This window comes from Papaver somniferum, chromosome 5, assembly GCF_003573695.1.
Source record: "Papaver somniferum cultivar HN1 chromosome 5, ASM357369v1, whole genome shotgun sequence".
NCBI classification, from domain to species: domain Eukaryota; kingdom Viridiplantae; phylum Streptophyta; class Magnoliopsida; order Ranunculales; family Papaveraceae; genus Papaver; species Papaver somniferum.
In genome coordinates, this window is record NC_039362.1 from 101,507,465 (window position 1) to 101,523,904 (window position 16,440).

Genomic DNA, 16,440 nt, shown 5'->3' on the forward strand with positions numbered 1-16,440 from the left:
GCTTTCTGTAATAACGCCTAGAGGAAGTGTGGTTTTGTGGAGGTTGAAAAACAAAAACAAAAATTACATGAAATAACCCTAACACTTCCAGGAAATAAGCCTAACACTTTTTTGGCTAACACTTTTTTTGACTCTTGTAAGAGAGAAGGAGGGTAACATTGGACGCTGTCAATTAGGAAGAAGGTATAATTGGGACACGTCCATTATGATAATTTTTTTGGATTTGGTTGATTAGTCTTGAACTTGTCGACTGCAGTTTGCAATAACTATTTAATGAAAAATCTAGTCATTGATGAGCAGGTTAGAAATAACGCAGCTATGTACATGAGCCAGTCGAAAAGAGGAATGCATCTACGCTCTTCACTCCTCCGATCATCTACTCGTTTTCTTCCAGAATCAGCCTCCACAAATCTCATTTAAATTCACTGGTGATGGTTCAGAACCCAGTATGATTAGGTACCAGCTACCTATTATATGGTAATTGCCTGGTGAAATTGAGGCATGCAATATCAAGTCAAAAAAGAGACAACTGCAATATCGCTGGATCTTCTTTCTACACCAAGCAAGAGTTGTAAAAAAACCAAAGAACTTCAAAATTAGCACTTGTCTAATCTAAATAAACCAAACATAAATTTTCAAGAGAACGGATGACCAAAAGCCCAGGTGGATGAACCAATCATATAAACAGTCCATACGGTTTGAAATTAAGCAACAGCATATGAATAGATCCAAATAAGCAGATTTATCTCAGGGACCTTTTACTCAGCTACATTGAACAATAATGGAACGGCGTAATACCGGAGACTCTAATACGCTGGCAATCATATACCAACACTGGAGTTTCCCGAATCACATGGTTTCTTGGGTACCATCCTCGGAATTAATTTAGACAAAACTCACCACAGCTAGCATCAACTTTCAGAAATCCACGGTTGAGCCATATTTACTATGTTCAAATGATTATCCAGAACAAACTCAGGTGGATACTTTCCTGCACCAAGTGAACTGAGTATAGAAATTACTCCATTCGCCACAACCTCAAGAAAAAACCGATCGACTGATAAACCTAATGACCCAAGCATCACAAACAACCAAATAATCAAATATGAAATCATGAATACTCATCTAGTTTCTTATATGGATTTCGTAATAAATAATTTCTCATGGAATTTCATCGTTTTTCTCCAAAACTGGTCTCAAGCTAGTTACCTCCTATTCTCATTTATTTGAAATTTATACTGCGAGTGCTTATTAAAAGCTACATGATATTGGTAACTAATTCAGTAGTCATTTAGGATACCTACCAACCAAGGTGACTCCACAATATATTCTTATGACTTACCTCCAGAAGGGATGGACTTTGTCCAATATTTGTATATAAAGGAAATCCTTAATGACTCATGCAGCACAAATCACATTCTCAATACTGCAACGCTCCAAGAAACCCCAAAAAGGACAAAAATTGAGAATTAAATTAACATCAGAATTAACAAATCAATGCTAATGAAAAAAGAGACGATAAAAATAATTTATTTAGTTAAGAAATCCCCAACTGAAAAATCAAAACTATTTTTTCGCTGAAACAAAGCTAGGATATCCTTTCAGTTACTCTGTTATCCCGTTGAAACAATCTTAGCAGTCACCTGAAGGTTTACCCTTCGAGAGATAATCAGAGAGAATCCTTCTGAAAATCTTCTCCAACCGACCAAACAATGAAATCACTGTTAACCTGCCCAACCAACCCAAGTAAGAATGCCATCTATGGGAGTCGAACCCACAACTACATGGTTGAAAACCACGTGCTCTTCCATTTGAGCAAATACAGCAGATACCATTTCCAAAAAACATGGGATATTGGGATATAATATCAAGTAATACCCAATCAAGACCATAGTGCAAGTGTGCAACACTTGTTGCACTTCAAATGTCTTGGAACTATTAAATCAATAAAGATTAGGATGAAGCCAACAACATATGCTTACAGATAAAAAATAATTAAACACCTGAAGTTTAATTATTAAATCAGCTTAAAATAATTAAACACCTGAAGTTTCAATATCCGCAGTTTTAGCCAAAAAAAATAGAAAAAGACAACTAAATCTACGCAAAAGTTTACCAGTACTAAAATCAATGGAGCATTTTAATTTTTAGTAACAAAATTATTTAGCACAACATACCTGGAAAATTGCAAGTCCTTGTAAATTTAGATCAGAGGAATGTCCTACAAACCTCATTGCATAATCATCTGTTTCGGGTGTTAACCTCATAGATTGCAACATCATTCACCCTCAGAAGATTAATCTGAAATCTGAAAAGATTTATCTGAAATCTAAAAACATTGTTAAAGATGTTGTTGTGTACTTTTCAGAATACACCTAATCTATGATATGAGAAAAAGAAGAGTCATACTTATAATATGAGACTCTGCTGCAAACATAAAAGCGATGGATGGCCAAAACAAAGAATATGGGTTTATCAGACAAAGAACATTAATGGCATTGTCTCATAGGATGACATTATCAACATAGGATGATTTGACAAAAAAGGTTCCTCTCCATCTTTTGTTCATGGTTCTTGTCTAGGAACAGGGGAAGACAACCTTATAAGAAACTTTAGTCAACAGAAAGCTGGATTACTACTTAAGAGTAATACATACAATGAGTATAGGAGAAAAAAGTATTAAAACCTTGTTAAATATTTTTCTCAGAAAGCCTCATCATGTCTCTGCTCGATAAGTGTTTTCTGCAAAGAATATTTTCGCCTAAAAAATAGTAAAAGAAAAACAACACTGAACTAACATCAAACAATTCCCCATGCATTTATATCGCATTTATGGAATTTTTGATGATGGCACCTTGAAAAACAATGCTCAAGATAGTCACACCTATACACCGTGACCACTGATATCATCGAAAATAGGCCCTAAAGTATTAACACTGCAGGATGTTTGGCCTCAAAAATACACAAAACTCTTAGGTCCCATGCATGGTTGGAGCATACTGAATTCACACTTCCACCTGTTTGGAATGTCGACAGTGAACTGACTAATATTTAGATTAGAAGTGTCTTCTCTCATGTAAATAGAAGTATCTTCTCTAGTTTTTAGCTTGCACAAATAGTGAGGGCTGCAATCAATGTACATTGAGGATGATTGTACTTGACTAAGAGGCAAGATACACCGTAAATTGGAGTCAGCTAAACTCCTCAAGTCTAAGTGCATCTCGTGGAAGTGGACGCTTGCAAAACAGAAAAGGTATGATTGCTAACTTACACTATCTTGCTAAAGTTCATTAACATGAGCTTACATCAATTCTGAGAATTTTGGATCCTGACATAAACAAAAACATGGTGATCAATTATTCCGTAAATTATCTACAAAAAGTTATTGCTGTAGCAGTGCATGAGAAAAGTACAACTAAATCGATAAATAAAAAACAAAATTAGCTAGATGAAAAACTGTCGTTTCCAGAATAGTAGTGACATCTTAACCTGAATTATTGTTGCTATCGCTTACACCATCCCCATCCCTGTAAGGAGCTCACACTATCAGAAGCATGTTGTCTAGAATCGCTTTCATAATCACAGGACCGAGAGAAACGTCTCCAACAGCTACACATTCATAACTATTAGACCACCTTTGTCTTCAGTATCATCCTTTTTATCTACATCCTACATTAACAATAAAAGCGAGATTACATAACTTTACTCAAAATCAGTATTATGATCATTTTTTAAAATCCTTACTTGGAGTCTTTTTTTTTTTTTTTTTTTTTTTTTTTTTTTTTTAAATTAAGTGTTTGCCTCTTCTTCGTTAAGCCGTTTATCCCAGGAAAGCTCTACGAACATGCTTGATTGATTCAATATGTTAATTCAAAGGAGTACTCTCGTACCTTCTCAAATTTTCTTGTTATTCTATAATTATGATTAGTGAAGAAAATATCAGATAAGTAGCATATAAACCTTTGGTGCTTGTATATCAAAGCTCTGCCATTAAAAATTGTGTCAACATTTGTATGCCGAGATTAATAATGTGCACCGTGGTTTTTTATATGCGACCATTACTTGAAAGATATTGTAAGTTATGTTTGTGTTATAGATACTCTCAAGAAAAATTAGCCAAAAAACCTAAGATCATTTGCCAGAAATTATAATATTGAAAGTCATGTTATCTAGTTAGCTCGTATGTGTATACGATAAAAATAAAAATCATTAATATTGTTTAAGAATTGATGAAACCCATGACTAACCTAGAAAATTGAGCAACAAAGCTTCATCTCCATCATTTAACTCAATTTCACATTTCATTCATATAAGGAACAATAGTATGCCAGAAAACTCTTTTTCTCATTCTTTTATGTTCATAAGCTCGTAAGTTGTAAATCATTATGTGTAAACCAGAATAGTGGCAGTTTCCTCTTCCTGATTACTACTCTGGCTTAACAACGTCAGTTGAAGTTGTTAATATACCTCAAATCTTTGTAAAATGTAAATACAAACACAAAAAACTTCAGGAAAATAAGGTTGTAAGGTTCAAGGCATTTAATCAACAGGTTGTCTAAGCACACTTGTACAATAACATATAGCAACTATGTCGACACTTGGGTAACTTCATGCACATACCTCAAAAAACATGAATGAAGTATTGTATCCTACGAAACTCCTCAGTCCATTTTGTTTGATATGCAAGTAGTAGCAACTATGTCGACACTTGTACAACAACAGACAATCTAAGCATTGAAGTATGTTGCTTCATTGAATTGGAATCAAGAGCCCTATATATCAGAGCTATACGCTTCTTTAAACCCATCTTAGTAACACATAAAGTATAATCATAACAAATATAATATGAGTACAAAGTACCAAAGTACCAAACCATTGAGACTATACATCTACTTCACTTTATTGGTCGGTGGAATATATATAACAGGTGACCTCGAGTGACTGAAATATGTCTGAATGCACTGTCATGGATGTGTTCTGAAAGATCAAGAAAGCTTCGAATGACACTAATGATAAATATAATATTTTCTTCTTATTCATTCTTTCTACGGTTTCCTAGGTAGACATAATTCTGAAATATTATTTTTACAATAATAGGATGAGAAGATCCTGAAAAATTAAGAAGACCAAGAAAATTGTTACCATTTAGAGCCACATTAAATCTGAGTCTTCCCGACCCCTTACAGAACCAACAAAACTGAAAATTGCTACAGTTGGAAGAGTTGATTTAGCTGTCCCTCTTGAAAGACAATGCTGGAGCACTAAAAACCAACACATGATAATTAGTACAAAGATTCGCAAACAGAGACTTCAATATCAAAAACACAAAAAAGCACTGCTTAAATGCTCAAGCAAGCAAACTGAAAAGTGAAAAAGAATCCAGTGAAATCTTCAAGCAGTAAGAGAAACTATGAAACGAACTATGCAACATAATCGAACACCAACCTGACTGCAAGGTGCTTCAAGCGTGTAACTGCGAAACACATGATTCTGTTTGACTTTCCAGGGAAATTCTGCTGGGTGTCAGTGTACATTCAATTAAGCTTCACAGAGAAACCAAAGAGGACATCACATGTCACACGTAGGCCTGCTTCTCAGTCTCCTAGAGATAAGATTCGTACCTGTCTTGTCCAAAAGCATTCAACTCGAATATAAAATTAAGATTAGCAGTCCGGCCGGTCACCAGTATGTAGATCTCTATGATTCATTAAATTGCAACCACTGGAGTTTTATATAATGGTGTATGTGATGTATTAGTCTGTATAGAAAATACTGACGCATATAAACATTAGCAGGTAAAAAGAGTGTAAAAAGAAATAAGCAAAAATTAGTCACAAATGCTAAGGCATGAGAGATTACCGCCGGAATTGCGTCATATTCTCACATTTTGATCATGTAGATCTGTATCGTTGAGCAGTGGGTATAAGTGTCGTCGGAACGGAACACATAAAAAGAACATGCTTTCATATATAGTTGTTTCTAGCAAAGTTGAAACCTTTTAAAACAAATCAACCATTCAGGCATCTCCTGGAATCTGGATGGATTTTTCAAGACAGCGATGATGATACTTTAATTTCTTCAAAGTATCACTTAACTAAATGATCAAACGTACCTCTCACTCAACAGTACTTCTTTGTAATGACGACAGGTAAGTGCTCCAAGTGACCCTTTTTCGATGTTGTTGCTCTAATACATTCAGTTAGTTGTCGCTAGAGTGTAGTATGATTCGTATTTATTTTCATCTAGGTTGCGACATTCAGTTAGTCATCGCTAGAGTGTAGTATGATTCGTATTTATTTTCATCTAGGTTGCAAATCAGAAGGTACAAAAGATATATATGTGATCCTACACCAACCAATTGCCAAATTATAGTATTTAATCGGGATAACTTTTCAAGTCTCTTTCTAAGTGTCTCTATCAAGATGAAACCAAAATGGTATCTCCGCCAGAGTTAAACTAATAGAAAGGAGAAATGGGTACTACATGAGAATATCTCACCTTTTTAGATCAAAAAGTCCTCAAGAGCAAATCCAAACCAAAAGATCAGCACACTTAGATGGCCATATTCTCATATCCTGAAGAATAGCGAAATACAACCGCCACAAAATTTTAACCATAAGATTACATGAAGCAACAATCACGTTAAAAAACACAGACTATGGCATGCAAATATCAAAATCACGTTGATGTCGCATCCTACTATCCTTAAACAACAAAAGTTTCGCATTGTCAGACTTATTTGACACTTCTCATAATTGTCCAACCAACAATTCCAAAATGAAACATGATGAGCCTGTGTTGCTAGTCAATGATTTGATTATAATTTTTCCAAGCTTCAGTGATGAGAACATTGGGCATATTCAGTGGGTATCATTATTTCGACATAGCGTAAACATTGAAGCCATATCGTTTACAGCAGGTATGAAGATATTAATCATGCTCCTTCGATTAAGTGAAATCAGAAGCTGCACTACTTGGATTCCCAATTTGGCTGTGGGAAGTCTTGGTGAGTGGCGTCTATAATGTCGAAAAGGCCAGTTAAGAAGAGGATCATATGGTGTAGCCCTAGATTGAAAACATAATACACAACATTCTATCAGATTTGTAGATTCTGTTTTGACCATCAAGTGTCAAAGTCATCTAAAGATTTAGCCATAAAAATCTGAAGCCTTATGTCTAAAATACTTGTGACTGGATCAGTACTTCTCTAATCTTCAAATGCTGGTACAAATGCAGATATTAATCTTACTACTCTTACAAACCAAACCACCAACAAACTACCAGTAGTTCCCTTTTGCCGCTCTTTAAATCCTCAAGGGAAAACCTATTTTCAATCGCGGCAAATCAATTGAGCTAATTGGCTTAACAAAAAAAAATCAGGACAAATTATAACCACCAATAATTTGCAAACCAATGAGACTCACATCATGACAATAAATCCTTAGTGATTACTTAAACTACCTGCAATGTGAGTAACATACACTAACAGCATTGAGTTAAAATCCCTCAAAAAATGCATACCTTGCCACTTTTGCACAATACAACACACTCTGTCTCAGCTTCAGATGATAAGAAAATAGAAGCACGATGAAGCATATGTTGTCGCAAGAATAACGCTTAATATTTTTTTCATCGATATGGATGGCATTCTTAATTTTAACATCATCATAGAAATGTAACCAATACGAACCAACACAAAGTGCATCCAAGATTGTCCCTTTTGCTGCCATGTGCATGCATCTGCTGACAAAGAATGTATCATGGAGAAGAAAAGGGCAGCACAATATAGTGGCCGATATTTTTTAAATCAAAAGAAGCAAATTTAAATGTTAAGCTATGGCATTTATTCAAACACTTTGTCAGTTCATAACAAAATTAACAAAAAAATATTAGACTTACCCATGTTTGCCTTCACCAAAAAATTAGACTCACCCATTTTTGCCTTCACCATCACCAATCTATTCCAATTTCTCGAGACAATCCATGCTTCAAGAGCCCGAAGAAGGAGACCGAGCAAAATCAAGCTGTCATGGTGCTGCTACAGCCAAAGTATAACAGTACCTATAAATTGATGCCAAAGTATAATACAGTGAGATTAAATGGAAGAATTAAGAACAGGAGAAAAGCTAAAAATTATATGAAACATCGACCACCGCTGAGTTATTCAACATCAATTGGAAATCAATATGAAGAGACAAAATTAAATACGGGGCATCAGTAACTCAGAATTTCAAAAAACAAATCACCCAAATGTCCAATTTTCATCGGATTCAAAATCAAGTAAAATAACGAATCGTCGATGAAGATAAACAATTACCTGAGTCAATTATTAATCTGAAAAGAATTGAATCCAAAATTAGAGTACGGAAAGAAAATCTGCGTGAATTGTGGATTCTGTCGAATTGCAGTGATCGATTATTGTTGATGGTGGCGAAAAAGATTAGAGCTAGGTTTCTCAATAAGATTAAAAGAACAAAGCCTAGAATTAATCTATCTTCTCATATCTATTCTTCAGAGAGACGAACATACACCTTCGGCAGGAATTGTTGTTGTTGAGATTCAGTGAAGGAGACGAAGAATTATTCGAAATCAATAGACAGAGTTTTGGAAACGAAAAGTTATATGCTAAAATTCAGAGCTGATGTATATATGGTAAAATTCAGAGCTGATGTTGGTAAAACACAACTATCATTCCCAGCCGTCCAAGTCAAATTCGATCCGAATGATCCCGACCGCCGGATGACAATTTTCGGTAAATCCTGTCCATGATTGACTCTTTGATGAAGGAGTTAAACACCACCTTTTTTTTATAACTATGATCACCAATAACTTTATCACTGTGAGATGTTAACTATATGATGGGATCAGTATGGTTTGATGGAACTTATTTGACCACTGATAATGGAATTTATTTGACTTCGTGATTTTGCTTTGACAGCGAGCTAAAAATTATCAAGAAGAAATCGAGTGTCACTATTTTAACGCTACATATACATTAATGCTTCTATTCTGATACATGATAATTGTTGGGTAATGTGATGTTCAGTTGCGAGTGCGTAGTGATCAAGTGACCAATCAGAGTGCACAGTGATGCGGTCAGTTTACCAATGCATCTATCTTGCAAAAACAAATGATTGTTGCCCAATTTAATGGTCGTGAATAGGCGTTTTTCTCCGATCGACGGCCGCCATTCCTCTAAAAGTACAAAAGATAAATCGTGGCTTAGAATGAACCCTTTTTTAAGGCCTAATCTGACGTCCCAGGCCTCTTCTTGCGCTTAATCCCCTCTTCCGTTACAGAAGTAAATTAGAGCTCTTCCTCGAACTGTTCTCCTCCATTAACAACGACGTTATTTACGCCATTCAATCCCTTTGATTCATAACCGGGTAATCAATTTGATGCGTTACGTTAGAAGAGCTACATAAACCTCGACAGAGGTTATCATCTTCCCATGTTTCTCCATTTCTTTCATTCGCATACTCTCTCACGACTATTAGGTCAGTACTATCTCCAATTTAATTCTTCTTTAAATTTGTGTTTGATGAATTTGTATTTTCAATTGATTTTGCATTGCGACTGACTTTGTTGATTTATTTTATTTTGCTCGGTGTGACTGACTTTTTTTTTTATTCGGGTGTGACTGACTTTGTTAATGCATATCATGTATTTGCTCAGTTTCTTCGATTTGAATTCTGATTCTGACTTTGTTCAAATGCTTTTTAATTGTGACTGATACCAAAGCATTGGTTAGGTACATTCGAAGAATATACAACCAAAACGCACAGCTAAGGACAGAACCAATCTAGCAGTAGTTGGTTTAGCTAAAGAGCTTAATGTTTTAGAAACCAACCAATCTACCGATATCCATTCCGCGTTCTGTAAAAATGCAAACACCACAGAGTTCCCCTTAAAATAGGTCACAAAGCTAGCTAAATTTGTCGGTCTTACTCTTTTTGTAGTTGCAGGTAATGCCATCGGTCTTACTCTTTATTGTAGTTGTAGCTAGCTAAAAATGCTAAAGTGATCTTTATGATTTTGGGTTTACAAACACTGCACATGTGAATTTTTTGTTTTGTGAGATGTGAGAAAACCCTTCTTAAAAAAGGTAATATTCTTTACTCTGGGCCATGAGCTTATTCATCTGTGATGTAAGATTATTCATTTGACATTACAATTATTTTATCCTCTTGAGAGCTAATTTCGACAATTCTCAAACTCAAAAATCTGTAAACTACTTATGAAACTTGGGTATATGTGATATTTTGGTTGAACTAATTACTTTTCTTTCTCTCTTTTCTAGGATATAATGGCCAAAAGCAGGTGGCATGCACCATTAAGACAGTAAAGCTCTGATTTGCTGCTTTGGAACTACTTCATTATAATTGCATATGACCCGTATGGTTCCGTCTTATTGTTTACTGAAAGGGAGTAAATGCAGTGCTTGAAGGAGATGGTCGAAATTTACACCTACATGAATGATCGTGTTTGTACGACTAATGAAGCCTGAACGAATGGGAACTAGCCTTTCTATTCTTGGAGGTTGAAAATAGTTTCCCTACTCTGGGAATGGAAAACAGGTCGAAATCCCATAAAGAAAGGTCTCACATTTAAATCTTCTCTTACTAATTGTTGCTTTAATCTCTTTGATCACATAGAAGCAGTTGTATATATATATAAGTAAATTAAAGAGAGAAAGAAAGAGCTCATAGCTTGATAAGTTCTAATAGTCTAATAGTGCTAATACATAATGTACACCGGAGCTCAGGTGGTTCCAAATGTTGTATTCAGGTACTCCCTCCTTGATTATCTCAGGGCACGATATATGAGCACGATATATAGGTAAAGCAGACTATATTTGTCCTGTATTTTTTTGGTTACCTGAATTTGTAATCCAAAATTTTTGATCCATGTTTTATGAGCTACTGATGTTGCCAACTGTTCCTTTCAGTGATGTAGATTGAAAGGCGGGACTTTACGCGACAATAGGCGCATCATGAACATAGATGTGTGGACGCTCATCTTGAGGAGGAATCTACCTTTTTACAGCTTGGAGCAGATCCTACCGGATATGATTAAATACTGGGTCTTCTTGGTCACCTTGGGGTTTACTGCACAAGGCCCCTGCAGAGGTAATTCTCCCTGCGCGTAGAATACACTCAGCTTCGCATCCTCCGTAAGTGTTTTTATTTGTCTATTTCACGTTTGTAGATTATTAGTTGTAAACTTTTGTTTATCTAGGTTCTTTGATAGTCAACACTCTACCATCGTTCTCCTAACATTGCGACTAGAACTTTCAGGTTCAAGGAATTACTGTATTCCTACAACTGCAAAATGCCACTTTCTCATTTTACAGCCATATGCGTTCAAATTTATTCAAAAGATCCAAATGTTAATGCACATCTCCCAACACTGTATAATTTTTAATTTTTGTTCGCTAATACTACCAGCAAGGACAGTCATGGTTAATGGTTTACTCATATCAAAGATATTGCAATGGGATGAGCTGCACTGAAACAACTTTGGAAGGTTATGCATTGTGCATGTTGTTTTTTCTCTTTATAGTTCTTTAATTAATGTTGTATAAGAAATGATACCACAACCTACATTGCATTAATACTATAGTTGGTGGATTGTGATTTAACGGAAATCTCCAATTTGGACTGTAACCATTTGGTCGCTAAACTGATTTATTTTTTTCTTATATGCCCCATAAATTTTGCTTATGGTATGTGTCAGTGCCTAAATTTGGTCCGAAATCCTAGAAAAGCAGACTATATTTGGGCTTAGTCCAACCACTGCCATTCCCATACCAAATTTGGTTATAGTCCACAAATTTGGGTTTATGTGAGAAGCAGACCATATTTGGGTTTATATGAGACAATTTTTATGGTTTTACCTTCATCGATCGCACGCGGAATTTTATGATTCTTTTTGCTGAAAGATACAGTATACCTCATTCTCCAGAATTTCCATGGTTTATTTTTGCAGATTTCGTACAACATGCCTTACTCCATATGTGAAGGTTACATGCTCAATTTCCACCAGGTTCATTAACTCATTTTTATTGGGTTGATCGACAAAAAACATGGAAGGTACAGGTACATTATGGCTTCTCTAAATCTTCACTCATATATGCAAAACAGTTCAATGAAATACATTATGGCTTCTCTAAATCTTCACTCATATATGCAAAACAATTCAATGAAATACAATTGGTGTCTAAACTTTAAGTTTAATTTTGAACGGAAGAGCACTATTGCCCATATCCAGATTTAAACTTAATGTTGATTTTTATAGTGGATAACTTCATAAATTCGTGGTCAAAATATTCTTTTGGAAAGTTTTGAGGATATGTTGCATTACTGCTACAAATTCTGAACGAGCATGGTAAACTTATTTATATGCTTAGGTTGAGGTTATTCTTATTCAATTTCAATACTGATGTTTGGGGTGTTTATTTCGTGTAGAGAAGATAACCCTTACGTGGAGAAGGATGCAATAGTGTTGCATATACTTGGAGCTGCAGTCAACTCCATCGTTCAAATTACATAGGCGCATGAAACGTGAGGTAATGCTTAATGTATATAATATGTAGAAGGTGTCGAGTTTATACTTTATCTCCCTTGAATTCACATATGCTGAGTACTTATTTCTGGCTCCAATCTTACCGAGTTATTGCAGGTGTGAGATCTAATGGCATTCATGGACAAAAACTGAAAAAAATTCTTATTATAAAATGGTGGAAGTAGTTTCCAGGGCAACTAATCCGTTGATTATCACTGAAAATCTTCTAGCAAAATTTAGAGTGGATATTTCTGCAAATAAGGTAGCCCCCAACTTCCTCAAGTTTGTAGCAGTTGGACGCCTTGGTTGGTTTCAAGAAAATAACTTACACCAACAACTGATCGATCTTGGTTCTCAAATGTGAAATATTATAAGCTTTGGATCTAACTTTTTTGCAAATGAATCTTGATCAATCAAAAATTAGGCTGGGATGGCTGGTGAGAAAGTATGTGTCCAAATGAATCTAAGCCAATCAAATATTAGGCAGGGATGGCTGGCGAGAAAGCAGATGCCGAATGTTTATTTCAGATGGTATCTTTAGACATAAGGTAACAAATGCTGACCTTGGGTAATTCAACTGACAAAATAGGTTAAATTGCGATTTGATTGGTTACATAATTTTATATTGTCCTATCATTGCAAATTAGTGAAGGGAAACCACAACGATTTTCTTATGAATATAATCGTAAATGAGATATGCCCTAAACAATGATTGTGTATGGTCTTGCAGAGTCATTGTGGTATGTTTATACCACAACACAGGAAGTGTTACTACCTGGAAGGATCCCAGAATCATGGGCGAAGCATCTACATGTGTTAAACCTTTACCATGAGGAGAAGCAGTTTGTAGCTGATTTTGTGAAGAGTTTACTGTCATTTACATGTGAGAAAAACTTATTGCAGTTTCAATAAGTTTTGATAATAAAAAATATTAATCATTCTTTTTTGTTCTAAAATGAAGATATTGTAATGCAGATTGTGGAGTAAAAGAAAATGAAGAATTTTTGTGTTACTTTCAAGTGCAATGGTCGATATGCCATTATTTTAAACCTTAAAACTATTGATGATTCTTGCAGACTTACAGGCCATATAGGTAAGCAATATTGCTTGCCAATTAAATTCTTAAAAAAAAACACATATAGCCACATTAAATATTAACAACAATCAGCAGCCCGGGCCATTACGGCACGGGTCATATACTAGTAATAGTACGAAGACAATGTGCATTGCATATGGTTTTTCCTATTTCCGCCCTTATTTTTCCTATATTTCATCCTCTCGCAATTTCAAATCTCAAACAAATTTTCAATTCTGATTTTTCTAATTTACCATTCATAAAAATTATTACCAACTTCTTCTTCTTCGATATTCTCCTTTATCATTAAACGATACCATTAAAAACCCATCAACTTGAAAATCCTAGGTAAGATTTCTATATAATATAATTATAGTATTATCTTTTTTTTTAAATAAATTCGTAACTCAATTTACCAATAAAACACCGACTTCCTCTCACCAAGAAAAATATAGCTTCCCTGACTTTGGTTTGTACCAGTGATCATGTCAACACCTTTGAAATCACAAGAACTAGAGGCAATATCTTGTTTCTGATAATAACTATCAAAATCATAAGAAGCTTGGATTTTCACATCATTAGTGTGATAACAATTTTCCCGTGGTGACAATAAATTTGATACATTTGTTCCTATGTTTATCCCAACATATGGTGCATCTTGGGACTCTGCTTTAATCCCTGAAGTGAAGATATACAAATAAAATAGGAGGAATAGATAAAAGAAGTGTGTTAAATCCGCCATTAAGAAGAAACTAAAATTATTTGATTTTTGTTTTCAAACTACAACTATTTGAGCCCTGGGTTTTCTTGCTCTTTACTTGATATTACAGATGTTTGCATGATCTTTGAAGTACGGAGATGAACATAGGACCTAGAGACGGAAAAATTTCGTGTCCATTGTTACTATATATAATGACTATTGTGCACTTATTTTCTTTCTAATCATGGGTAATTAATCTACGATTTGGAATCTAGGGTTTTTCAGTATCTGGCTTTCGGGGAGGTTTTAATTTAGGAGGATCAATAAAAATTTTAAGAGACAGTATTTAGGATATATTGAAATTCATTTGGGGTGGTACATAGGGTAATTGGGGGTGGGATTTAATGGGGATGAGAAATATGAAAAATAGGGTTGGGAAAATAGGGAAAACTTTGCAAATTAGTATGTAATCTCTGTTAGTAAGAAAGTATAATAGTGTAACTTAGTTATTAGCTTCTCTAAGATAAAGGAACTATATATGGTTACGGGTTTCGCTTGGTTGTAGCTTAAATGTAGCTAAGCTGAAATGAGAGTGACAATGCACTTTACTATGGGAGTGAAGCATTCTGTTAGCCTGTAGAGTCAGAAACTCAGTAGCGGTGTAAATAGTGCAATACGAAAACTGAGTTTCCGTTTGGGTCAAAGCGTGGACCTTGACCAAACAGAAAATAAGTTTGTGTAATCAGAGTATAAACTCTCAGGAGAAACTCGCATTTTCACTTCTCCTTTTTCTTCCTTTCATCCCTAACCCTTTCCTCCCCCCTTTCGATTTTGATGATGATCTAGGTTGATTTATTTTATGCAATTAAAAGAGTTCGTTCCATACGTATAGGTGTATCTATTGCATCTTTCAATTTTGAACTTCATCCGCAAAATCACAGAATGTAGGTAACTCTACTTCTAGGGTTTATAATGAAAGTTAATTTTGATAACCATGAAAATTTTGATATTAGGTTGATTAGTTATATTATACAAAACTCACACGCAACATTAGAGTATATATGTAGTTAAAATTCCATGATTACTACTTATTTTGTGTTGTATTAGTGATTAATGTTGCATGAAATGGTTATTATATTGTTGTGTTGATTGTCGATTGAACCAAATTCATGTAATGATAATTTTTTGATGCCAATGTGTTGGAATATGATGATGTATATGTGTGTTGTAGGGTTAGAATTCTTCGGATAATTGATCGTTGTTGTATGCGTCAAAAATAATTTCACTATCCTAAAGTATATGATAAGAAATAGTTCGTTTCCACAGAGAGGCAATTGTAGTTATTATGTATTCAATTTCCTAAAGTAACCAATTGGGGGGATTTCTGATTTTTATGTAAGCAATAAAAGTAAATCAAAAGCAAAGTAAATTGGAGAAATAATCAATCAGAGAAAGATATTGGTCAAGGAATTCATCTTCAATTTTAAACATGTGCTTGCATACATGATTAGAATTACAATTTAATCTCTTTATCATCAAAAGCCCTAGACTATCAAGTGAGCAAGATAATCCGTTAATTTTCCAAGTTCATCAACACACACATTAGAGCTGCGGATTTGAATTCTACCTAAAAAATAACCTAACGCCTTGCGCTAATTAAGTTCAATTCCTAGGAGCATTAAGTTTCAGAAACAGGCTAATCAATGCAATTGTCATACATTGCGCATGACAATTCGGACAAGGGTCAAACTCTACAAATGATTACAAGAGTGTATCACTACAAACCGTAATCATATCATGCTACTTGTATTTGGGCAGTGGCGGACCTAGAAATTTACCTAGAAATTTTTTGGTGAGGGGTCAAACACCAATATTTAAACTTGAGAGGGGTCAAACACTAAAATATCTAGTTAATTAGTACATGGAAAACAAAATCGAGTGGGGTCTGCTGACCCCACTTGACCCCAGTGTGCGTCTGCCACTGTATTTGGGGTTATCGCTCGATGAAAAACCCCTAAAATAGCTATGGAAAAGGATGCAAGTTCAATTAATTGGCCACTTAACTAAACAAACACCTAAATCCTATCACAATACATCAATC

General features: G+C 34.9%; 2 long non-coding RNA genes across 23 annotated transcripts; one reads left to right on the forward strand and one right to left on the reverse strand.

The window, feature by feature from the left end:
- Window positions 1–589: 589 nt before the first annotated feature.
- On the reverse strand, window positions 590–8,600 carry LOC113282322. Of its 18 annotated transcripts, XR_003326782.1 has the most exons (7): window positions 8,318–8,600; window positions 7,522–8,061; window positions 6,499–6,575; window positions 5,860–5,901; window positions 5,446–5,758; window positions 5,143–5,261; window positions 590–3,669 (listed from the first exon to the last, which is right to left on the reverse strand). It is a non-coding gene; the product is annotated as an uncharacterized LOC113282322 (long non-coding RNA). The 18 variants fall into 18 exon arrangements; XR_003326780.1 differs by having other exon boundaries at window positions 5,446–5,901; XR_003326781.1 differs by having other exon boundaries at window positions 6,499–8,061.
- Window positions 8,601–9,289: 689 nt separating this feature from the next.
- LOC113282324 lies at window positions 9,290–13,565 on the forward strand. 5 transcript variants are annotated; one of them, XR_003326784.1, is made up of 8 exons: window positions 9,290–9,497; window positions 10,301–10,598; window positions 10,789–10,839; window positions 10,949–11,526; window positions 11,989–12,098; window positions 12,468–12,568; window positions 12,682–13,112; window positions 13,295–13,565. It is a non-coding gene; the product is annotated as an uncharacterized LOC113282324 (long non-coding RNA). The 5 variants fall into 5 exon arrangements; XR_003326786.1 differs by having other exon boundaries at window positions 10,949–11,129; XR_003326787.1 differs by having other exon boundaries at window positions 10,949–11,129; window positions 11,989–12,092.
- Window positions 13,566–16,440: the final 2,875 nt, after the last annotated feature.